General features: G+C 45.5%; 1 protein-coding gene across 2 annotated transcripts in view; it reads left to right on the top strand.

Moving 5' to 3' along the window:
- Positions 1-26,203, top strand: part of DUSP16 (dual specificity phosphatase 16) — a 56,245-nt gene that overhangs the window by 987 nt on the left and 29,055 nt on the right. The window contains exon 1 of one of the 2 annotated variants that reach the window (XM_048515781.1): positions 6,365-6,661. The exons of the other annotated variant lie outside the window; for it this stretch is intronic. The gene's annotated coding sequence lies outside the window, so the exon portion shown is untranslated. Of the gene's footprint in view, positions 1-6,364; positions 6,662-26,203 lie in introns of those variants that run through there. 2 annotated transcript variants of the gene reach the window in all.

Raw genomic sequence — 26,203 nt, 5'->3', positions numbered from 1 at the left:
AGGAGGGGGGCGGGAAACCAACTCAGGTTTTGCCTAGGGCTCAGGTTTACCTAGGTTCGCCTCTGCCCCCTTTGCTGAGGGGGGGGGGGCTGGCGAGGGAACCTGTTACTAAAATTTTTGGATCCCACCACTGGTTGAGGCCCTTCCAGAACCCCTTACTGCAACACACTTCATTATACAATCCAGTTGGACGATCCTGGAGTCCGGAGTATCTGCATGAAATAGGGTTGCCCAGACCAGTGCTGGCATGTGCGGAAGAGCAGCCCCCAGGAGACACTGGCAGGGGGGAGGGAAGAGTCTGGACAATCAGGACTGCGCCAGCATAGTGATGTCACTTCCAGTTTGATGCCAGTTCCTTCCCAACTTTGCTCCTGCCACTCCACTAAGCAGCAGGAGGTCTTCCTAGCATCCCAAACATAAAAAGACCAATTCACACATGACATTGTTCATGTGTCCCTCCACCCCCCCCCCCCCCCCCGTGTTCATGTGTCCCTCCACCCCCACCCCCCCGGTGGACTTTCTACAGACATGTTTTAGGAGTTAGAACTCAGTTCCCAGGCAAAGTTCCCAGAATTCAGTTCACAATTCTCCATTTTATCCTCCAGGAGCCTGAATCAAATTGGTGCTGTGGAACACAAGGTGAAAATGATTAAGCCTCCCCCGCCGTTGCTGTTCTCCCGATCTGAAATGGTCCTGGGGGCCTGCTATTTGCCTTTTTGGGAAACTTCCATGCATTGATGGTTGTCCAGGGCCATTTCAAGTTGGGAAAATTTCACAGTGAGGAGGTCTAAGCCTCTTTCCCCCATGCACCATAGACCTGATCTGAATTGGGTACCTACATATCTGGGAATTGAGTTCCCAGCATACAATTCCAGGAGTACATCTGCCAACAGTGCCCATACCTGCCACGTGGACTTTGTAATGTGTGGAGTGAACCGTTTAAGATAGTCCACTGTCTCTCTGCGTGATTTACTGATATAGTCCTGCCTTCCTCTCTAATCTGTTTTTGTTTTTGCTTTGGATCTTCCGGCAATCTCCTTCAGTGTAGGTGGGTAATTCTACCACATCCCTCATCAGATGTGTCTGGATTATTTAAACACTTCCAGCGTGCCTGAATCATCACATGCCAGAATTTCACAGCACAAATTACTCATTTTCAGAGGAGGCAGTCCATCGCATATCTGCATGAGTTCATGTTCTGGACTTGCATACTTCCAGTTCAGAAGTATTCGTAAAAAAGTTGCCGTGATGGAAAACTCTCTAAGGATCATTTGTTTTTCATCTTTCAAATCCCAAAGTGTGCTTCCTATTTTAATCCAGAAGAGAAGTACGCCATAGCTATCTAAAATGGAGGAAAGAAGACTCATGTAAGCTGTTTAGATAAAATTGAGGAGAGGACAGCAATGTAAACCATTGTTGGGTTCCCAAGGGGGAGAAAAGCAGGGAATCAGTGAAGTAAATAAATAAATTAACTATTAGAAATTTTGGGAGCCAGTGTGGTGTAGTGGTTAAGAGCAGGTGCACTCTAATCTGGAGAACTGCCACCTGAGTTGTGGAGGCTTTGCTCTGCCACCTGAGTTGTGGAGGCTTCTCTGGTGAACTAGATTAGCTTGTGTACTCCAACACATGCCAGCTGGGTGATCTTGGGCTAGTCACAGTTCTTCGGAGCTCTCTCAGCCCCACGCACTTCATAGGGTGTTTGTTGGGGAGGGAAAGGAGATTGTAAGCCCCTTTGAGTCTCCTTACAAGAGAGAAAGGAGGGATATAAATCCAAAATCTTCTTCTCCCCTTTCCCAGACCCCTTAACGGGAGGTGCCAGTGAGTGTGTAAGATGGCGATGGACTGTTGTTATGGCTTTTTCTAACAAATGACGCATAAAACGAGGTTACATTGCTAGATCTTCCACTTTGTGTCTATGGAAAATGCCCACAACACACTCACAGAAATGTAGGAAATGTCCCCAGTAGTCCCTCAATATTTATTTTGTTTTCCTTTGCATTCCCCTAAACAGTGTTTAGGAGACCATTGCCAACTTGACTGCGAGCAAATGTCACAGTATTTATATCCTTTTAACCCGCAAACCAAATAAAGATACTGCTAGAAATATCAGCCCGTGGGTGTATGAGCAACACAGACATGAAACAAACTTCCAAACGAGGCGAGATGATGGAGGCGCACTGACATTAGACAAACTGCAACTATTTACAGTAAGACCGACTGAAAGTACTGCAGGCGCCCCCTGATGCTTCAGTGCCAACATATGTAGACATTCAAAAGGACAGATTGTCCAGCCTTCTAAACAGATGCAGCCCTTGCCGTTCTATCCGAAGCAGAGTTATCCCTTTCTAAGCCAATTGAAGTCAGTAGGTTTGGAAGGGTGGAACTGTACCATGGATTGCACGGCTATATTTTCCATGCAAGTTCCCATATCCGTGGTCATGTTCGGATGACTACAGCATCAAGCCATCCCAAGATTAATGGCAAAAACTACACATTTCCACACACAGGCCGGTTCCATATGCGCTACACACACACACACACACACACACACACCCCACCCACCCACCCACCCACTTGGAAGATTGTATACACTGAGAAATTATTTGGGGAGCCCCGTAGAGTTTAGTTTCCTTACAGGACTGGAGATTTACAATGTCTTTGTAACATTTGTTTCCTTTACAAGTAGAGTGTGGTGGAAACAAACAGACAGGGAGCAAAGCTGTTCTTTCTGTATGAAATTCCCACAGGGAATATCCATCCACTTCACACCAAGTTTTGCCTGTAAGTGCATATTTCTAAATATTTCTAATATTTCAACCTGCAACCCCCCCACCCCTTCAAAGTATTTCTCTTCCCTATACTATCAGTTATAAAGACTGCCACATTCTGAAGGCCACGAAGAACTTTCAGGTGGTTTGGTAAAATCAATGAGATCCCCAGGCACTGCTTCACGTACAACTACAGATTCAGCATGGTGCAGTGGTTAAGATCAGGTGGACTCGAATCTGGTGAACTGGGTTTGTTTCCCCACTCCTCCACCTGAGTGATGGACTTTTATCCAGTGAACTGGACTCGTTTCCCCACTCCTCCGCATGAAGTCGGCTGGGTGATCTTCTTGAGCTAGTCACAGTTCTTCAGAACTCTCTGAACCCCACCTACTTCGCAAAGTATCTGTTGCAGGGAGAGGAAGGGAAAAGGAACTTGTAGGCCCTTTGAGTCTCCTTACAGGAGTGTCTCCTACCTGTTGTGTTTGTGCAGGAGCACCTCCAAACCAGAATTCTGCCAAAGAATCGCTGGTTTAGTGATTTTCAAAACTCCTGGGTTGAGGGGAATAAAACGAGCCAAACATGTTTTGGAAATAGGACCCAATCTCTCTCCCCCCCCCCCCCCCACGGTATAACCACTGTCTAATACCTAATGCCAATAAAGGTTATTGTGATTGTGACTGTCATGGAATAGCTGCAGAGGGGTCTCCATGTGAACACCCCCTCCCTCACCACTACAGGAGGAGGGGTGCAGCTAAGCTCCCTTTTCCAAAATGGAATTTGCAATATGGATTGGTGCAGGGTGGAATGGCCAGGGAAGCAAAAGAGAGAGGAGAGAGCTGGTTTCAGAATATGGGGTCCCACCATTTATTACCCTTCTGCTTGCACTTTGGTACAGGTGAGACAAGCAGGGTGGGGGGAGGGAGGGGCAGCAACAGGAAACATGTGGATTGGTTTGTGGGGATTTCTTTCTCACCAGTCCTTGCTCGGCTTGGGGCTGCTGTCGCTGCCAAGGCAAAAATGCACCTGGATTTGGATGCAGCCCAATACAGAACAAAGCCATTATAGTACAGTTGTCCTGGGAAAGATGCCCTCCTTCCCTTCCCCTCCCAAACAAAAATGGTTGAAAGAATCAGGATGAGATGTTTGAAGGTACTGCTTTTGAGGTTCCAGGTTCTGCAGTGGCGTAGTGGTTAAGAGCAGGTGCATTCTAATCTGGAGGAACCGGGTTTGATTCCCTGCTCTGCCGCCTGAGCTGTGGAGGCTTATCTGGGGAATTCAGATTAGCCTGTGCACTCCCACACATGCCAGCTGGGTGACCTTGGGCTAGTCACAGCTTTTCGGAGCTCTTCCAGCCCCACCTACCTCACAGGTGTGTGTTGTGAGGGGGGAAGGAGATTGTAAGCCCCTTTGAGTCTCCTACAGGAGAGAAAGGGGGGATATACATCCAAACTCTTCTTCTTCTTCTCACTGACCAAAAGCACATGCACTGATTTTCCTCTTCTTAGCAATAATCAGGTTCCAGGGCCTGTGATATTCAGCCTGGATCCCTTCTTTGAGCACATTACTGTCTGGTTTTTTCCTCTACTGCCTAGAAAATGAATTCAATTACTCCATTAAAAAAAAGAAAGATAGCACACACTTAACTTGACCTTTGATGCTGATTTTATTCCATTGTTTGTATGCAGGTCCATGTATCCCTCCTCCTTAGTTAAAGTATAGTCACAGACCAAACAGAAAAAAACCACTTGTGTTTGTATGTCGTCTCCTATGGCCCAGCCTTGCTTCTGTACCCAGCACCCCGGAGGCGGGGAAGGTGGGTGTGCTTTTTAAACCAGCAATTGAATATTGTTGTATTTATGGCATAAAAGTATGTCTCTGCAAGGGGAAGGGCTAGAGACTTACTCTTTTCTATCAATGAAAGCTGGAGATTCAGAGAACGTGTTACATATACTGTTATATGGATGCAACAATGCTCTACCACAGATTCTTAAAAATTGCAAAGGGTTGAGGGGAGGGATATGCAGACGCATAGTGCCTAGGGGACAGGGGGAGTCTTGTCCTGGGCGCACACTGGTGCCGGCATGTGGCCAGGGCATTCTGGGGTCGGTGGGGGTGTAGCAGGGGCGCAGGGCTCACAGATGCCCTGGGTGCAGTTCCCCCTCGCTCCGGCCCTGGGGATATGTAACCTACTGGGGGGATGGGGAAGGTCCGCAACAGATAGAGATAAAGTCACCTGGCCTCCTGCCCCCACGGAGCAACAGAAACATCCCGTTTCCCATAGGAGAAGAAGGTGTCATGGTCAGCCTAGTTATCTACAAAGCGTGTGAAGTCCAGTGGCCTAGCACCAATGGGGCAGGGGGGCGCAACATCCCGGGCAGAGCCAGGGTGGAGGCGTGGCCAGGCCACGGAGGGGGCGGGGCGTTCAGGGGCAGGTGGCACTGCAGCAGGGGTGCAGGGCACATGCCCACCCTGGGTGGAGTTTCCCCTCACTCTGCCTCTGGTGAATCCCTAAAAGAGAGATCAAGGCAAGAATGTCCCATTGCAGTAGTGGTAACATACAGCAGGCTGGTTACATATATATCTTGCAGTGATTACATTGAGGTAGGTAGGAATGCATCTCAATCAACTAGATACAATCACTGGCAGTTTTGTTTTGCAACCACTACATTGAGCTAGGAATGCATCTCAATCAATCAACTAGGTGCAATCCCTGACACTTTGTTACTGTGCTGTAGCTTCCCTCTGAGGATACTACCTGAGATCTTGATCCTCCTTGATCTGAGACTGCAAATGCCTTAACAGACCAGGTGCTCAGGAGCAACAGCCGCAGAAGGCCATTGCTTTCACATCCTGCAGGTGAGCTCCCAAAGGCACCTGGTGGGCCACTGCGAGTAGCAGAGTGCTGGACTAGATGGACTCTGGTCTGATCCAGCTGGCTTGTTCTTATGTTAGTACATAATGAGGGGGGGGGGGCAGGCAGGCGTTCAGACAGGGCTGCAACGCTCTCCCCCCTGAAGAAGGCTTTCACCTGCCTTCCCCACTTTCAGGTCCCCCAACCCGCTCTTTTCACCCCACTGCGCGTTTTTTTTAGAAGTATTTCCAGCTGCTTTGGGGCCGGCTTCTGTTCCAGGACAGATGCTGTATCTTGCCCCATCTTAATGGTCAAAGCCGCCTCGAGCAGGACTCGAGGAGAGGCGGCGTAAAAAACCTGGAAACTCGGGGAGGGGGGGGGGAATGATTAGAGGCCGGGGGCCAGCAGGAGAGGGGGCTGCCCTGCCCGTGGCGCTGGAGAGATGAGGCTGCAGCCTGCTGTGGCCACCCACCCATTTCCGCCCCCGAGCAGGTTAGGGGCGTCTAAGCCCCACCGGCTCAGGGGCTGCCTCAACCTGCCCGCGCGCTTGCCTTGCAAACCGGAGCGAAGCCCAGATCCCTAAACCAGGGGGTGGGGGTTGCTTGCGGGCTGCTGGCCCCCGGTACCACAAGGCTGGAGGACCGGCTGGAATGGGGGGTGGGGGTGGAAGAGAGGCAGATCCAAGCTCCCCCCCCCCCCTTTGGGAAGAGTCCGGAGCTGCTGCTGCGCCGGCCGCCCCTCCCCGCCTCCCTCTCTCTCTCTCTCCCCCCCCCCCCCGCGCGCTCCTTCCTTCCTTTCTTTTTCTCAGCTCTCCTTAAGTCCTATGCAAGGAGGAAGCAAAAGCTGCAACTCTCTCCCACCTCCCCACCCCGCCCTCTTTGGCCTTCCTCCTCACCTCTTCTTCCTCCTCAGCCCCATCCCTGAGCACACTCCTCTCCCCCCCCCTTCAAGGTGTCCCACTGCTCTGAAGAAGGAGACGGAAAAGGCTGGTGGGACCTCTCAGTCCTTTAAAGCCCAGGCAATTGATAAGAGGGGAGAAAAAGTAAGTCGGGGTGGGGGTGGGGAGGGGTGATGAGTCTTGGGGGTGGGAGGAGTATGGGGGCTGCCCCCCTTCTTAGATGCAGCACCCCCCCCTCTCCGATCCAGGTGCCACATGAAGGAGGGGGGGGGGCTGTGTGAGGTTGATGGGCACTCTATTAAAAGTAAATGAGACTGCCCCATCTCCCCCAGCAGAAAAATTTAAAAAAAAAAGACTGCCTTCAGTCTCTGCTTTTCCATTGGCTGAGTTGAGTTTGGAAGGCTCCTTAGGGTGGTGTTTGTAAGATATTTTATTCCTTCCCCCCCTTCCCTTCCCCCCCACCCCATAGTTTGCCTTTGGCACAGTAGTGAGAAGAAACCAGTCATATAAAAAAATGCGGTGTGCCATGCGCCCAGGCATCAGTTGTTACATTTGGTATCAGTTTTACAACCTGTTTTCCCTGTTCCTTTTCTTATAGATGCCAATTGCTTTCTGGAGTTTTTGTTATGGCTTTATTTTTTAAAAAATTTAACCCCCAATGTTGTTTGTGTGGGCTCACATGGGACAGAGGAGAACTAGCAAAGTAACCGTTCAAGGGTTTGAAATGCCTTCTTTCGTTTTTAAAATTTCCATTTTGGAAAGAGTACAAGACTGCCTGTATCTCTTTTGCTGCGTGTGCAGTATTTCAAAGATTGTTCAAAGAAGACACGCAATCTGTTGAAGTATTTACCTTTTTTTTTTGCTACAGAAAACAGACTGGGAGGGAGGAATGTGTTTCAGAATTGCCTGGTTAATGGTGTATATTGTTTGGGATTTAATGGTACACACATATATACAATCTTAGAGATGTTTAGCTTTTCTGTTATATACATTTAATGGGACACACTTTTTTTTTCTCGCGGTATTCTATACTTTAATGTGTGGCCCAAGAGGTTGAGCTTTGACAGATAAATCCAACCCTATCTCCATGCTGGGTCATTCATCCCCTATTGCATTTCTGCCTGTTGAGTAGCAGTTAGAGAGAACATAAGAACATAAGAACAAGCCAGCTGGATCAGACCAGAGTCCATCTAGTCCAGCTCTCTGCTACTCGCAGTGGCCCACCAGGTGCCTTTGGGAGTTCACATGTAGGATGTGAAAGCAATGGCCTTCTGCGGCTGTTGCTCCCGAGCACCTGGACTGTTAAGGCATTTGCAATCTCAGATCAAAGAGGATCAAGATTGGTAGCCATAAATTGACTTCTCCTCCATAAATCTGTCCAAGAGCTTTTCTAAGAAAAAATATATTCAGAGGTCGTATACGTAATAAAGACTAAAATACCCCTTAAGTACAACATTTGTAAATGTTGCAGCTAACTTCTGATTGTATACTGATTTCTTTCAAAGTGCTAGTCAGAAACATTAGAATGCTGTTTAGAAAAAGGTGACCTTCTAGAACAATTGTCATTGCTGTGAAAGAAATAAGGAGAAATGTTTGTGGAAAATGGTGACTGCAAGTTTTTGTTTTGCACTCAAAGTTTTGGTTTTGTGAAGGAATTGTTTGTTTCAAAGGTTTGTTTCAAAATGGTTGTTTGTTTCAAAAGTTTGCAGGGCCCTTTATAAAATTACTGGGGCGGGGGTTGAGGTAATCTACTAGGCCTGCTAACAGTCATTTATTTCCCGCTTCTTGTCCCAATTTTGTCATGTAAATTATATGTGACAGCTCTTTTGCAATAATCTGACCTGCAGCGGTGTCCTGTTTTATGCTTCTAGTCAGATTGATCAGAAACGCAAGATCTTGAAATATTAAAATTCTTATATTTATCTGGGAGTGTACTTTTATTCCTAATTGGTGCTTGTGACCTTAGTGAGTATTTTTTTTTCCATAAAAGAACTAGGTAATAGGTGACGGACGTGAAAGACTTCTGCTTGAAACCTTGGAGAATCGCTTCCTGTCAAAAAGATGGTACTGATCTTTATGGACAAACAGCCTGATCTTGTAGGGTTGCTAGTAGACCAGGAGGAAACTGACCTGTCCTTTTAATAGGACCGTCATGTGTGGAAATAAGTAGCTCAGATTTTTCATGGCATGGGCATAAATAATATCACCTCAAGCTTCTGTTAAAGAGACAGGACATTTTATTTTCTCCCGGCTGCTAGCAACCTGAAGTATGAAGCAACTTCATTTGTTAACATTTATATCAACAGGTGCATAACTTGCGAATGGACAAATTGGACAAATTTAGAAGCTGGGGTGAAAAAACTAACAGTCATTTGTTGAGGTCTCTGAAGTTTAACGAGCCTTCTCGGAAGGCCTGTAGTATGTTCTACATAGCCCTGGAGGTGTAGCTGCCACCAGTAGGAACTGATAAAAAGAGGCCTGGTTATTTTGGCTTCCTCTGAAGGAGTGGGCTATGATCCATGAAAGCATCTGTTGAAATATGAAATATAAATAAAGATTTAATGTTTTATTTTTATTTCCGCTTAAACTTCACTTTGTGGAAGATGAACCGCTCTATTCTGAAACACTTGTTTTGGCATCAAAAATGTAGGTTTCCAGATACGCAGGTGTTAATTATTTATTTACAGAAAAGGCGAGCACAATCTCCACAGCTTTTGGAGCGCTGGCATTTCAGTTTGTCATGTTCCCTAGCCTGACTTTCTCTTCTTTTCTCTCTGTTCCAATCAACTTCCTATCCTGCATTGGTTTAAGAAGCTTATTTCAATTTGTTCAGCTGGCATATTGTAGCCACTAGACGCTTCCAGCCTTGACTTTCAACAGAGAATTCAGTCGGAACAAAAAAAGTCCTTTTGGTTTCAAGGAATGAAAATAGAATTCCTCAAAAGCCATTATGTCCTTCACGAGGTGGGAACTATCAAAGCCTGAAGTTAAGGTCAGAGGTCACCAGGCTGGCATGAATCTATTACATGTCACCTTGCGAGACCTTTCAAAAGTATTGCTGAATCCATAAAAGAAAGCAGGGTGTTTTAAATTAAAAATATGCACAGCTGGCTGAAATGGGTGTTGGGTACAAAATCTGTGTTTACAAAAGGATATACAGTAGAAAGTTAAAGTAAATGCTTAGTGGGAAAGACTGTCTTATGGGGCTTATAATGATTATGTTCAACAATTTGGCAGAAAGTTGATTTTTTCTGATACTGTGGTGTTGGGAGCATGGAGGCTGGCGTGATGCCATGAATTGGATTTGAGCACCTCAGTTCACCTTCTACCATCCCTGTGAATATGGGTGCCATATTTGAGAGTGGTTTTTGAAAAAGAAGATCTGAGATGATGGCTTGCTTGTGGTTGTGTGATTTCCTGGTTTTGTATGACTGGCTTACCTGCAGCTTAGAGAATGCTCAGGTCTGAAATGACAGTGTGAACCATCTCTTAGCTGTGATTCTTTGATCTGTGCTGGAGCTTGTAGATACAAGACAGGAAGGCGAAAACCATGCATGTGAAATTTGTTTTGAGTGTGTAGAGTTGTCTTCAGGAACAGCTGAACCACTTGGTGGAAGAGAACAACCCAAACAGTTTGAACACACTGACGGATACTATAACCTCAATACAGTGCGCCAACATTAGAAATCCAGATTTTTGAAATCCAGAATTAAACCAGGGTATTACCCATGATATTCTTCATCTCACTTCTTCCATGTATCCAATTAGATTTCCAAAATGTCACTTACTTTGTCACCCATAGCAAATAAGAATTGCTTCAAATAAGAGTAGGCACAATGAGTCACATTCGACATAGGAAGCCTGGCAGGCTATTAAATTGTGGACTGGTGAGTTCTGCTAGCATATTTGTGATGCAGATTTTAGCCAAGAATGTAATGGCTGCGGTTTCTGACTCTCCTAGAATTTGGCCTGTTCCGCACCGCCTTGGATTGTCAGAGAAAAACACCCTGTTGAACTAAGAAGCGGATGATGAATGTTTGCAGATGGATCTGACTGCTGGGATAATAAAATAAAACACAGCTGATAATTCCCTGAGGGCTTATGGGTGTTTGATGGTGGTGTAGAGAGTCCTTACTTGGGGGGAAAGCCCTAATTTAGCTGTTGCCAGCCAGCAGTAGTACCTGGGAGTTATTGTCCTAGTTCTTTCACCTGCTCCAGGAACTGACACTGTAACAAGGCAAACAGGATGTAATACAGATTCACAAGGGCCCTTTGTTTGCTTTGATGCCCTTGCTCCAAATAATATGCACTTGCAACTACTTCACTGATCTCAGCCTCTTCCAAGTGCTTTGATCACCATGTCTAAAAAAGAGGCGAGGAGGGGACTGGGGAGAAATAACACTCCACATTTTCAACAGCCTATTTAAAGAATTCAGATCTGGAGAGTCTGAGATCATCTTTCCCGTGAGCCTAATTTGGGTATCTACAGATTGGGCACAGGGATGCCAACTTTGTGGCTCTCTAGACTTCATCTCCAAATATTTAGGAATTCCCCAACTTGGATCTGGCAACCCATCCTCCCCCCCCCCCATCCCAATCTCCTGTCAGTAGCCAGGAGGGACTTGACAACTCTAAGACCCTTTCCACACACTGAACGAACTCAATAATTGTATAACTGAACCAATGCAATGTCTCCCTCACTTTGGGGGCTAAGACGGCATCTTCAAATAAGTTTTATCTAGCAGGGTCCAAGACACCGTGCAGAATAATGCTCTTTCGATCCACTTTCAGTGGATTTCACAGTGCGGAAGAGCAAAATCCACAAATTGTGAAAGTGGATTGAATGTGTATTATTCTGCATGTGCGGAAGGGGCTAAACTGGACAGCAACTTGTGAGAGGATCTTTGGGTCATGTGCTTCCATGGAGAAAAACTGACAAATTATACAGGGCATCTTGCCCTTATTTTGGCGTGTGGTGTCTTGGACCCTGCTAGATAAAACTTATTTGAAGATGCCGTCTTAGCCCCCAAAGTGAGGGAGACATTGCATTGGTTCAGTTATACAATTACTGAGTTCATTCAGTGTCTTTTAATTGTGGTAAGCCAGGGGTCTGCAACTTGCGGCTCTCCAGATGTTCATGGACAACAATTCCCATCAGCCCCTGCCAGCATGGCCAATTGGCCATGCTGGCAGGGGCTGATGGGAAATGTAGTCCATGAACATCTGGAGAGCCACAAGTTCCAGACCCCTGTGGTAAGGGAATGGGAAAGGCGTGTGGGCTAGAAATCATCCAGCTGCACCCATTGCCCAAATGTCAAATGAACAACGTTGTTTTTCCATACAGTGTGCAGATGATCTCTGGAACTCATTGCCATTCCACAGGACACAATTAGGTAAAGTAATTTGTAACAGTCTGACCAATCAATGCAAGACAAAAATAACTGTCATTGTTGCTGGGATGATTATGTGCATGTCTAAATACAGCCTGAACTTTAGATTGTGAGGGAATTAGTGAATGGCAGTGAGTAAGCTTTTCTATTTGCATCTTTCAGAGTCGGCTATACCTGCGTATATGGCTCCTATTGCTGATTTAAAGGAATTGCAGTTACATTAATTTCATGAATAATGCCTGCTTACTAATATTATAACCTTGGATTTCAGATAGTGTATTCTGTGTGTAAATTAAGATACCTGCACTATTTGTTTAGCAACTCTCAAGCTTGTAGCTGATTGAAATGTGGCTCAGCGTCTCTTTACCCCTACAGAACTGTGTTAGTAAATATTTGGGAATGTTAGAGCTAGAAAATATCTTTAAGCATAACGATGTGCTGCCCCGTTTCTTGCATTTCACAGCCCTTTGACCTTGCTATTTGTTTCTTCTTTTGCCACACTTCAGATAAATCTGTCCCAAGAATTTGACCTGACTCAAGAATTTGGGGAAGAAGCTCTTGCCCATGAAAGATGGTTGATCTTTAAGGTGTTCCCAAATTGGCTTTCCTGGGTTTTGTGCCCTTCCCTGTCCACACAGAGGCTTCTGGGCCTCTAGCCATCTTTTTGGACTATCACCAGTACTCCTTTCCTGACTTCTTTCTGCACAGGCAATAGCCCACATTCTCTGACATTCTATTCCTTGCATATCCATTTGAAGAGTAACGAATTACAAGATAGTTCGGAATTCCAATTCTTATCTTATGCCAGTCTGACTTTTTCTGTGCCTTGGTTTCTCAGGTTTCTGTTGATCTGTTTAGGCAGCCAGACAGTAGGCCTCCAAACTCTTTTAAAAGTCAGTTTGGAGCAGCCCTGCGACAGACTATTTCTCTGCCTCTCTCTTTCTGTATCATTCAAATACTTCTAGGACAGGAGTCCCCAACCGTTTCTAGCCTGTGGGCACATTTGGAATTCTGTCATGGCATGGTCACAAAATAAGGCAGAGCCAGTTTAACTTCAGTAACTTAGCCCCCTTCTGCACATGCAGAATAATGCACATTCAATCCGCTTTTGCAACTGTTTCAAAAGGGATTTTTGCTATTCAAAAGTAAAACCCAGCTTCAAAATGCATTGAAAGCGCATTACTCTGCATGGGTGGAAGGGGCCACAGTGCAGATCCTTGTAGTGTGGTGGCTGCTGCCGCCAAAGAAACATTTTAAAAAGCTTGCACAGCCAATCAGAATCCTTGCTGAGCAAAAGCCCTCCCTGACCACCCCCCTTCACTTTCTAAAAACACTTGGCAAGCACCAAGAAAGTTGGCTATACCATGTTTGATTTCCTTCTGCAGAGCGACGGGAGCAGTTTCCCCATGCATTTGGAGAACATAAACGTATGAAGCTTGCTTAAACTCATTTGGACCAGTGATCCATCTAGCCCACTTTACACAGCTGGAACTGGGGGTTGCTTGCCAGTGTATTTCACAACCCTGATAGCGTAATCATTCTTGGATTGAACCTGTAAAGAATACACTCTTCCCTTGCGCTAGGATGGTATGGCATCTTTCTTGCCAACTACTTGGGGGGTTGAAAAAATCCAACCCCACCCACATGTTTGCAATATTCTTGCATATTTCATAGTCACGTGGAACTATACTACATGAAGCAGTTCCTGCATTGATGTGTATGTGAAGGAGAGGGGGGCGGGGGCTGATGTTGCCTGCTTCCCCCAAATGTCTGCCTGAGCTAAATCTTACTTCTCCTCTTTGTACATGCCTCAGTTTTTGCACCTTTGAACCTTGGAAACTCTAAAAGGTAGAAGGAAAAGAAGAAGAGTTTGGATTTATACCCTCCCTTTCTCTCCTGTAGGAGAGACTCCTTTCCCTTCCCCCCTCACAACAAACACCCAGCTGACGTGTGTGGGAGTGCACAAACTAATCTGAATTCCTCAGATAAGCCTCCACAGCTCAAGCGGCAGAGCAGGGAATCAATCCCAGTTCCTCCAGATTAGAATGCACCTACTCTTAGCCACTATGCCACTGCTGGTAGTGTGTAAAAACTTGATTGCCACTTTGAGGACGATGCAGTGATGGGTGCAGGGCTGATATGGACGAACGAGAGGATGCCTCACCTTTCCCCCATCCTCTGCCTTTCAGCTATTTCTCTTCTTAGGCAATAACTGGTGTGGTCCATCTGCTCATCATCTAGTGACCAACTAGGTGCCCTCTACATGTGGAGAACTTAGTAGCCTCGGACAAACTGCTCCTCCAAGAATCTGCCTGATCCCTTTATAACATCACACTCGAGGCCCTTGTTACTTCCACTGACAGTGAGTTCCACAATTGCAGCACCAGCTGATTACAGAAGTACCTCTAGGCTATCAGCTTTGGCCCCTTCTGCACATGCAGAATAATGCACTTTCAATGCACTTTGCAGCTGGATTCTACTGTGCAGAATAGGAAAATCTACTTGCAAACAATTGTGAAAGTAGATTGAAAGTGCATTATTCTGCACGTGCGGGAGGGGCCTTTGCATGATGCTGGCAGGGATGATGGGAACTGTAGTCCATAACATCTGGAGGGGCGCGAGTTTGACACTTATGTTCTTCTAGAGTCTTAGGAGAGAGGAAGAAAAAGTTGTCTAAATCCCTTGCAGGGTTTTGTCAACCTGTGTCATGTTCCACCATTGTTGTCTTCTTTCTAAAATGAAAATCCTCAAACTTGTTAACCAGCCTTCTTTGTTTATCTGTAGGCAGCAGAGTTTCTTGTGCCTGTTATGAAAAGGCCTTTTTGCAAGAAGTGCGAAAAGTGACAAAAGTTTCCGCCGTTCAGCTGTTCTTGCTATCAGTTGGCTTAGGATTGGTTTATTGTCGGCTGTAGTTTGTACTCCTTCGTGGAGATCTTGTTGGACCTTAGTTTATGATGTTTTTCTCCATGATTGTAGTAGGTCCACATGGGTGGGGCGAGGAGGGTGAAAGCATGTGCAAGAGAACAGGGTTTGTGTTTTCCTTGGGCTACATTTGTGGCTTGTTGCTGAGTCAAGCGTGACCTATTCAGTGTTGGCTCCAAACTGACAGACGTCCATTTCATGTGTCAGTGAAATAGTCTTGCAGACTTTAATAGCGGAGGTAAGATTTAAGAAGAAAGGCGAGGAGGAAGAGGGAAAGAGAACTGTAATTAGTGTTATCAAAGTGAGGATTTTCCCTCCCTAGCAAGTTGTGGAGCGTGATTTGATGCCAAAAATTGTTCTATCATCCATAAATCTTCCTATGTCTCTCCATGAGTCTTTCTGTGTCTCTTACAGACTATAGCTCCTCTGATTGATGTTCACAGTCCATTGGTTAAATATAGTGGGGCCTAAATCACTGGATTTATTTCTGTGTTATGTTTCCATATTAATACATCAAAATACTGCAGAGTCTCTTCCCGTGTTAAGTGAAAACTCTGAACTGCTTTTAACTGAATTGTCTGAACATAAGAAATCCCGGGTTCCCCTTCGGTCTTTTCTTTGTTTGACAACTTTCCATGACACGTGGCAGAAGAGTGTCTGGGAGTCTGCATGATTATCAATTTCTCTTTTATTTTCTTCTAGTAGAAAATTAGGGGTTTTTTTGCTTAAGCTAATAGAAGTCGTTTTTAAACTGTTGCTTGGTCCCTTCACACACAACTGTAAGCCCAATTTTATGCTGAGAGCTCATATAATTTAATTTTTTTAAATTACCAACAAAATTTACAGAAAGGAAGAAAAATTTAAATAAAACAAGAAAAGCGATCATAAGCAAATATAGTAAAACAGAAACAAAAGAAAGACAGGAAAGAGGGAGGGGGAGGCAGAGGCAGAGGCGTAGCTCCAAGGGGAAAGGGGGGGGCGATGCGCCAGACGTGTGCTCCTGTGGGGGTGTGGCGAGGGCGTTCCAGGGGCGTGGCGGGGGCATTCTGGGGTAGGATGGGGCGGAGGGCACACCAGTGTACCCATCGGGTGCTTTCCCCTTTGCTAAGCCTCTGGGGGGGGGGGTGGGAGGAGAATGCAGCTTCTAAGGGCCCAATGATGTGCACACACTTCCTAATGCTAGGTATTTGCAGAAATAATGGGTCTATTAGCAAAACCCAGCTAGTCCACCTGTTGATTTGAAGGTTCCCAGGTGTCTAGAACCTGGGGAGACGAGAGCTGAGCTGTGCTCACTCTTCAAGCTGACAAAATCGCCCCTTTCAGTAATGTGTACCAAGGAAACCTTGAGAGCTCAGACCAGACGAAGCGCCGTTTCTCCGGAAGTCCAAGATCTCCTATACTTTGTTAAGCACCCATTCATATAGTCAACACACAGTACCCACCCATACTTTTTATTGACACTATTTCAACCGAGGAGCTTTGTTGACAACACCTTAACACTGTTATTGGTGGAGTTTGCCCATTATCTACTGCGTGGAGGAGGTTGGGAAGGAAGGCTCGCACACTTCTATCATTCCGCATGACGTGCAAAATAGAAATGTTCCAAAGGGCATTTTAAAGAAGAGATTACCACTGTAGTGGAATGGAACAACTTGGAAGGGCACTTTATAATGGAACGGGGTTGCAATTCCGGGCAGTGTTCAGTGTAGGTATCGCCTACTTTTATTACATTGCTGTGTACCTTGTCATCCACCTGTATTGTTTGCAGTATACCTTGCCTTAGATGTTTTGTTGTCCCTATTGGTCCCTAATTCTGTCATCCTAGTCCAATTTCATTGTCCATTGGTTGCCTTTTACCCTGTAAACTTCCTTAACCCTCAGAGAGAAAGGCAGACTATAAACCATGTAAACAGAAAGGTACTTTTATTCCTCTTCTCCCTCCACATATGACAGACATGGGTCCTTGAGTAGCCATCGTCCTGTCTCGTCCAGGACAGTGTGCATTTATATTGAGCTGCCTCTGTTCAGTACTGGTACAGCACTGAAGGCCGTACCAGTTGCTTTCTCTGTTTTGATTTTTTGTAGCAACCGTTTTTATTTGTACTTTCAAGTCAAAATTCCAAACAAACATAAAAACAAAAATTGGCCAAGTTATAAAGTACTTATTTCATAGGAACTTCCAGTTTCTTTTGCATTGAATATTAACCTTTAATCCTTAAACTTTCAGCACTTGCCCATTAAACATCAAAACAAAATTAAACCTTTAGTATGATTATTGATTAAAAAAAGTATCACTTTTCTCTTTTGGACCTGATTTTAACAGTCCTGATCCTTCAAAATCACTAGTCCTCCATGTATTTTCTTTCTGTTTTATCGAGATATTCTAACAAGGGTCTTCTGTTGTTCACAAACATGATGAAATTATTTTCTTTGACTCCCAGAATTCAAGTTTTGCTCAGGGCTCAGAGACTAGCTGCAGAAGATTGGAGCTTCCATTTCAGAATAACTGTTTTGAAACTCCTGCTTTCTTGTGTTTGCTTAAGAAACTGGTTCTGTTTGAAAATAACTCCTCAGCCTGAGCAACCTGACCAGGTTGGGTCTTCAAGCCATGCTGAAAACTAATCCTTCATGTTCTCCAACCAGTTTGGCGGGATTACTCAATACAATGTAGCTGTGTCAGATTCCGATTCAAGGAAATGTCTACTGACTCTTTTGTGAAGGATCAAATGAGGAAGTTTGCATTCCTTTTTTTTTTCTGTCTGAGTTTAGCACCTAATAATAGTAAAAGAATAATACTGTGAAAGCGTATTGTATGGTAGGCAGCCTTTGGTAGGTGATACTGAAACTGTTTACCTTTCAAAAACAAATAAAAATGCTGCTCTTTTGGCTGCGTAAAGGGCTTTTAAGTGGTTCATACCCAACACCTTGTCAATGCTAGTTCAGGAAGAGCGTGTCAGAATAACAACTGACATGTGGCACTTTAAAGTCCAGCGAAATTATTGCGGCACTGGCTTTCACAGCAAGCTCTGCTTCGTCAGATATAAATTATCAGAGTAAGTGTTTCATAAGGAAGCCGTTGCTAAAACACTCCTGTAAACCTTTGTGCTTGCATGAGATACACCTCTAAGGCCCTTTCGACACATGCAAAATAATGTACTTTCAATCCACTTTTGCAATTGTTTGCAAGTGGATTCTGCTATTCCGCACGGTAAAATTCAGTTGCAAAATGCATTGAAAATGGATTGAAAGTGCATTATTCTGCATGTACGGATGGGGCCTAAAACATGATTAGGCCTTATTGGTTGGTTTTGGTTTGGGAATTGTTATGGTAATTCCAGTAAGCTGGAACCCTGAAATGTTGGTATGTGAAAATTAAAAACTCAAATTAAGCCGAAACAAGTTCTCTCTTTTGTTTTTGTCTGGATTTCTCAGCAATGATGTGAGTTTTACTCAGAACGAAAGAATGTCAGTCAGATCCCACACCCCAACTTCCCTTTGAGGTAGCTTGAAACCTGTTTCTGAGTGCATATGCTGGGGTTCACTTATAGGTTGTGAATAGTTTCCACAAAGAACTAATTTATTTGATATATCTGAAAAAAACTACCAAGTGCAAAGACTTTGTTTGTCCCTCTCTTTGCGGGGAAAGCTGGCTGGGCTATTCTTGTATGTGGCCTTCAGAGTGACCTCCCTCCCCCCACACACATACTTTAAGACTGATAAATTATGAAAGTAGGTATACAGTGCAGCAGTGTATTGTAGAGGATAGCCTTTCACAACAGATGCAGCTACTTTATACCTATTCCGCTCCAGTGTGTTTAATGTCTGAGGCCCTTTCCCCACTTACCTGAAGCCCCGCGCTACTTGAGGAGAGTAGCGCAGGGTCCAGCTGCCCTCCCCACTTCAGGGGCAGTGAGAACGCAGCCGCCCCGACGCTGCCTCTCTCCCGCCCCCTCAACGCGCGGAATTCCTGGCGCCACTTGAAATGGGGAAGCCAGGAATTGCGCGCGCCGGGAATTGCCCGCAGCAACCCTCGGGCAAAGGTGAGTGGGGAAAGGGCCTGAGTTACATTATTCCGCTGGGAAACTGAGCCCCCTCCGCACATGCAGAGTAATGCACTCTCAGTCCACTTTCACAATTGTTTCCAAGTGGATTTGGCTATTCCGCACAGCTTCAAAGTGCATTGAAAGTGGATTGAAAGTGCAGCATTCTGCATGTGCGGAAGGGGCCTCAGAATGGATCCTTGCTTCGGCATTTCATTTGGACTCCTTACGTTCGAACCTGAACGTGTCTTATGCTTTTGAGCTTTCCTCCTTTTTAATCTTTCTGGGAACTGGACTGTTAAGATTACAAGAGGCCCAATAAAACTGCCAGGACTCGACCTTGAGGCAGGTGGTGATGTCATTCCACTGATGTAATCATTCTTTTCCTTCGCCCTCTGCTCCCAAGCTTGTTTTCCAGTCGACAACCTTCATTTTATTGCCGCGCAGATGAGTAATTAAATATCCTGAAGGGAACTTGTGCATTTTGTAATTGTATTCTGGCTTCCCACCCCTCCCCCTTGGAGCTTGTCATTATATGCAAAAAGGGAAATTCCTGGCACGCTTGTTTGGGGAAGACTCCCGCCTGCAATCTTGTTCTTAGACCAGCTTCCTCCTGGAAAGACGCTTGGAAATTCTGGGATGCATTTGGGTGTCTGGAACTTTTGCAGTCTTGGAGATCTGTGCATAACTCCTCCTCCTAGACTGTGGTTACCAATTCTTTGGTTTTGTTTTCCTTCAGTCGTTTGTGCGATGTGTCTAGCTGGAAGGACAAGAGGCCACAGGAAGGAGCAGTATCTGAAGCAGCTGTCCTGGGTGGAGGGGAGGGACCCTACGCCCAATTTGGGTTGCCAACTTCCTGGGGATTTCCTGCTGTTACACCTGCTCAGTTACAGAGGTTACAGAGATCCGTTCACCATGAGAAAATGTGTTGTGATTCTTAGTTGTGATAATTACATCACACTTCTTCTAAATGCAGAGTTTGTGCCATGAAGAGGCAGAGGCAGTTGCTTACTGAAAATAAAGTTTACTGACTACAAGAGAAGGGAAGGGTCAACTTGGATACAAAAATAAGAAAATATCTTTCTGTCTAGCTCCATTAGCCAGCCCCCGCTTGGCGATCACATGGCTAATAAGCAACTAGAGAGCATGTGCAGAGAGATAACAAAGAAGATATACCTATTGCCTACGTGCAGAACTGCATGTAGACCTGCTTGACCAATGGGGGTCAATTACTTGGTCACTGACTTCTGACCTCACTAACTAATTATGATGCACAACATTAACTCCTTCGTTGCTGGATTGTGTGACTGGCACTTGCCAAATACCAACAAAATGGCAGCTTTGGAAGGTGGACTGTACAGCATGATACCCCATTGAAGTCCCACCCCCCTCCCCAAACTTTAATCTCCTTGAGCTCCACTCCTAAAATCTCCCAAGTATTTTCCATCTTTCAACTGGCACCTCTACCCCCCAACTGCGTGAGAAAGAAGAAGAGCAGGCATGCCCCCCCCACCATCATGCATGCCCACCCCACAGCTCTCCATGCTTGGTGGTCACCGTGCATGCCCCTCCTTGAGGGCTCAGGCAGCCGCTTGCTTGGTACTGGCCGTGTGCAACTGCCCACCTTAGATGGGGGAGGGCTATCTTTTGCTTGAACCTTTGATGGCCCAGAGGGGGAGTGATTCTGGCACCCGATCCTGGACTTTTGCCCATCGCCTCAGGATCACTAAGCCCACCTGTAGCTCCAGGGGCTAGACCTGGAGCATGTGTGTATGGTTGTTTGGAACCTGAAATGTGTGAAACAGAAGAGGTTGCTTGGTTGGCACGCTGAAAGCCAGGTATCCTCTATCTATACTAAGCCTTCCCATCTGGAGGCTTCATACTGTCTGTCAGTTACAGGAGCGAAATTCTGGCGGTTCTGTTCCCTTCTGGGTTTGAGACCTGAACATTTGCCTCCCTGGCAGCCTCTCTAGGAAGGAGGAGGCTTGAGAGAGGTACAATCTCTGTGGTACCTCTCTCTTGCTACCTGTTTTTTACTTTCACCTTTAGCTGGGGCTTTTCTGTGCCCCCAGAAGCAGTTTACCTGCTGCAGGTGTCCCCAGCTTGTGGACACCTTTGGAATTCTGGCACCAGAATAGAACAGTTGGGGCTTACTGAACCAGGAAGGGAGCCAAGAATGGGGTCGCAATCCAGAGCTGGCAACCTTAGGGCCATGCGTGCTTGCCTGTTTGAGCAACCCAAACAAACCCTACTTCACTGCTCCACCCTGAGCCCTGCAAGAACCGGTTCTTGCAGTACCTGTATAAATCTTTACTTTCCTCTTGTGTAGCACCTTTGTGAGTAACTCCTTTTCCACAGTCTGCGCATGAGGTAATGCTTAAATCTGGCCTGAGGGAAAGAAAGAAGGTTCATCACAGTGGTGGCCGCTCTGGATGCTAACTGTTCTGTCCCTGAACATAAATGACTCCATTCACTTGCTTCCCACGTGCCACGGACAAGCTTTGTAGTCACAACCTGAGTTCAGTTCCAATGGAGGTCAGTGACAGGTAGCCAGATGAAGGGCTGACTCAGGCTTCCATTCTTCCAAGGTCGGTAAAATGAGCATCCAGTTTCCTGGTGTAAATGTAGACAACTGGGGAAGACAATTGCCAACCATCTCATTAACATAGTCTTCCTAGTAAATGTTGTGATAGGATGTCACCCATGTCACCTTTAAGGCCTTACGCGGCCGGGGGCCTTCGTACATTCGGGACCGCCTTACCCCAATGTCCCTGCATGACCTCTGCGTTCGGCAGAGGCCAATCTGCTGGTGGTCCCCGGCCCCTCGAAGATGCGGCTGGCGTTCACTCAGGCCAGGGCCTTTACAGCCCTGGCCCCTGCCTGGTGGAACACTCTTCCTCCATCTGTCCGCCCTGTGGGATCTTGGTGAGTTCCGCAGGACCTGCAAGACTGAGTTGTACCATCAGGCTTTTGGAGGGACCGGCCTCTGATTGGTACACCCCTCTTTCTGTTCTCCTTTATACCTTGGGACTCCTTAACATCAATGAGACCCTCGTTCCCTCCTCTGGGAGGGGTTTTTTTACTGAGGGTTTTAATGCTGGACACCAATATTTTTGTATGGAGCGCTGTATTTTAAATGGGTTTTTAGTAATTTATGGTTCATGGAGCCTATATTTATTTATTTGTAATTTGTATTTTGTTATGTGCTCCATCTGTTTGTTGCTGTATTATGATGTTCACCGCCCAGAGCCCTTCGGGGAAGGGGCGGTATATAAAATTAATAATAAATAAATAAATAAATGGGTCTGTAATGGGTGGTGCTTGCATGGTGTTGTGGTTAAGAGGGGTGGTCTCTAATCTGGAGAACTGGGTTTGATTCCCCCTTCCTTCACGTGAGTGGCAGACTCTGATCTGGTAAATCAGGTTTGTTTCCCCACTCCTACATATGAAGCCTGCTGGCTGACCTTGGACTGGTCATAGTTCTCTCAGAACACTTTCAGCCCTCCTACTTCACAAGGTGTCTGTTGCGGGCAGAAGAAGACAAGGAGTTTGTAAGCCGCTCCTTACAATTGAGAAAAGTGAGGTGTAAATCCAAACTCCTCCTTCCTCTTCTGACTATCTTTACCTTTTACAATTCCTTGAATATAGCCATGGGACCTAAACCCAGACTCAGTAAAGCAACTAAAAGCCACAAACTTGTGTAGTGTGTTTTGATGAGATGCCAGCAATGACTCCTTTGAAACAGGTGTGGTATACCTGATGCCACTTCACTAAGGATATGCGCAGATAAGAGAAGGGTGCCTTTCTGAAGGGAGGCTGAGTGCTATTAAATATGGCATGCCGAAACTTGAGAGTGATGTCAGAGCATTGAGAGGACAAATGTTGTGTCAGCTGGCAATAAAGCTAAGCTGGTTTTGGAGTTGTTGTTTTTTAATTTTGCTTTGAAGGTGTCTCCAAAAATCCAGGATGTCGTCCAGCCAAACGTTAAGTCCTTTAAACACAAATTATTTCAGTGGGAGGAGATTAAGCTCTACACTTCCACTGAATTAAACTTTGCTGAATGTGGGTTATGTAATGCCCACTTTTAAGCATATTTGTGCTATGCTGGTTTGTTTCCCTCTGTTCTTTAAATACAGGAAGGAGATTTTCATCTTTCCAGCCAAATAGTTGATTGGACAGACTGGCGGACCCATCTATGTGTTGTTTCGTGTACTTGTATGTAACAAAAGGCAGACAGAAAAACAGCGTCAGGAAGGAAAATTTTGGAGCAGAGGCACATATGTGTATGTACTCGTGTGTGCATATATTTACCTGCCCACTTCTTTTTCTTCTTCAAATAATTCTCTCTTTCCTTCTGCAATCACCATATCCTGTTGTATGTGTTCCCTGACCCTTGAGAATTTCCTGAGCTGATCCATTATATCTTGTTCTCTGATGTAATCTTTCTGTACTGTGTGTACCTTTTTGCCATGCAGAGTGACTTAGTGTTGCTTCCTCAAATGACTCAAAGACGTTAGCCAACGTGTAGTAGTGAATGCACACACGCACGCACACAAAATTATCAGTGACACTGTATGAAGTATCCTGTTGTATAAGATTTTGTTCTTGTCTTGTAACGATCTAGCTTTTCCAGCTGATAGTCAGAGAGTTCTGTGAAAGCAATTCATACCTTTAGACTCTTTTAGTGTTGGCAGGACAGTTTGGTTGCTGCAAAGCTAAATCATTTTGCAGTTGGCTCAGCGCCCCAAAGCAAAGAGGCATCGGGTATGAATCTGGGCTTGAATACCTGGTTGATTAAGATGCTTCACCTTTGGATTGTTCAAAATATGGACAAGAAAACAGATTAATGTGGGGACGGGAAGTTTCCTTGACTCTGCCTTCACGTCAGAATCCCTGATTCTGTGGCTGCTCGCCACTTTTACGGCAGGTGTCCATATGTTAGGTCTTGAACCGTCTTGGACCTTAAATCAATAAACATACTCTGTATTGTTGATCCGCAGAGTTTATTGGAAGGCAGCGAAGCACCCAGCTTACCAAAGCCAGTTCTGCTATCTCCTTTATTCAAAAGTTGATTCCCCTCCTGCTTCCCAAAGAATGTGAGAAAGTGTTGTTTTGGCGCTTAGGTGCCCCAAGGCCGGGGACAGATAGAGATAAAGCCACCTGGCCTCCTGCCCCCACAGGGCAACGGAAACATCCCTTTTCCTATGAGACCAAGAGTATCAGGGGTGAGCCTAGTTATTTACTCAGCATGTGAAGCCATAAAAGAAAGATCAAGGAAAGCATTACCCATTACAACTGTGGTGACATAGCAAGCTGGTTACGGGTATGTAGTGATTATATCGAGGTAGGAATGTATCTCAATCAACTAGATACAATCACCGGCAGTATATTTTGCAACATCTACATTGAGCTAGGAATGCATCTCAAATCAACTAGGTGCAGTCCCTGATACCACAGAACCCTTCTTGTCCCCTCCTCTGGTATGGTTGTATCTAGTGGTGGGATCCAAAAATTTTAGTAACAGGTTCCCTCACCAGCCCCCCCCCCCCTCAGCAAAGGGGGCAGAGGCAAACCTGAGCCCTGGGCAAAACCTGAGTTGGATGCCCCCCCCCGGGCAGCCACCCAACCACGACCACCCAATTTTTTTTTGCACCAGGTCATTTCTAAATCATCACCACATTATAGAAAATGCCCCAACTCACAAATCTGAACACAGCAATGGTGAAACACACAGGTTCTTTGATAGAGACTGGTGAGATAAAAGGCACGAAAGGCTGAGAATCAATGAATTGCAGTACCTGGAAGGGATTGACCCAGTTCAGGGAGTTACATTATTAGTCGCAATTGGTATATGGAACCTTCACGTTCAAAGGCAGTGTGCCTGGGGGGGGGGGCGTGGAGATGGAAAAGCGGACCCAATTAGTAACCCCCTCTCGGCACACACAAATAACTAGTAACCCACTCTCAGGAACTGGTGAGAACCTGCTGGATCCCACCTCTGGTTGTATCCCCCACCCCAAGCAATGTCAGCATTGCATCATTTTCAAACTGAATGAGGTTTCAGCATCACCTCCACATTTGCAAGAGACAGGACAGCCAAGTATCAGGTTTCCTCCAGGAGAACCTGGAGGCTGGCATCCTTGTTGTAGCTCACAATCTGTGTAGAGCTGTTGTGACGGAAAGGACCTTTAAAGTAAAACTAAAGGGCTTTTTAAAAGATGGGGTGTAATGTGTCTATCTAGAATGGGATGAAACCCCATATAAGAGACTGAAGTATTCACGGGTGGTGAATTTGCATTTATCACAAAATCTTTGAACAGTATACTCTCGCCACCCCCCACTCCCAGGTCTGGGAAATTCCCTGAAGATTTCCATGGGATTTTCCAGGCCAGCTTGAGGGGCTGGCCTCCCAGATTTGGTGCCCCGAAACATACCTCCCCCATGAATTTCACTCTTAGGAACTCCTTGTAAGTCAGGATGGAAATATGTTTGTGCTTACTGCTGGTGATGATGGTCTTTTGACCATTGCTTGGATTTCTTCAGTAGTAACCTGGACTGTAGATAGAGGGGTTTGTTTGAAACAAACATGCATAATTTTGGTTGTGTTTGGCAATATCCTGCTTGTTTAAAAGTTAACAGACATGGCATGCCGGTATCCTTGAGGTCTAACACGAATGAAGCCTGGATTTCCTTCTTCTGTTGAGACCATATTCAACCAGTGAACTTTGGATGTCTAAAGATAGTGTCCTATCTGCTACTGCCTGAAAACAAGAACTTTTTTAAAAAATCAAGAGGAGCATTTATTTTGGAGTCGGCATAGATGAGGGTAAACTTGCCTTTACTATCTTTGCCAGTAATTGAACATGTCAGGAGAACTTACCTGGTAGTGTTTCTTTCTTCAGGTGTGTGTGGTGTGGTCACAAAACTTCTGGAGATGTAGGCTTCTACATTTGGAATGAAGCCATGAGTTTCCCATTTATGAATGTGGCTCAGTCAGCCTTATTTGGAGCAAAGTAATATCTCTCCTTGAAAAACTTTACAAGTGAGATTAATTTTGGACATGCTGAGAATTGGAATTTTTAAAAAGGTTTGTGTGGCGGAAGCAACTGTATCCAGAAAAAAGGTCTATGTGGTGAAAGCAATTGCATCCAGGGAAAACAGTGTATGTGTTGGAAACAATGGAATCCAGAAACTTCCGTGTGCACTGTAGAGCATTCTGGGATATATTACATGATGTATAGTCAGTTCAGTGTGGAGTATTGGTTAAGAACCTCTGACTCTAATCTGGAGAACTGGCGCAAAATCTGCCAAGCTTCCCAGGCAGAGTGGGGATT

The sequence above is a fragment of the Sphaerodactylus townsendi genome, linkage group LG14, assembly GCF_021028975.2.
Source record: "Sphaerodactylus townsendi isolate TG3544 linkage group LG14, MPM_Stown_v2.3, whole genome shotgun sequence".
Lineage (NCBI taxonomy): Eukaryota > Metazoa > Chordata > Lepidosauria > Squamata > Sphaerodactylidae > Sphaerodactylus > Sphaerodactylus townsendi.
This window is presented reverse-complemented; position numbering and strand designations above follow the sequence as displayed.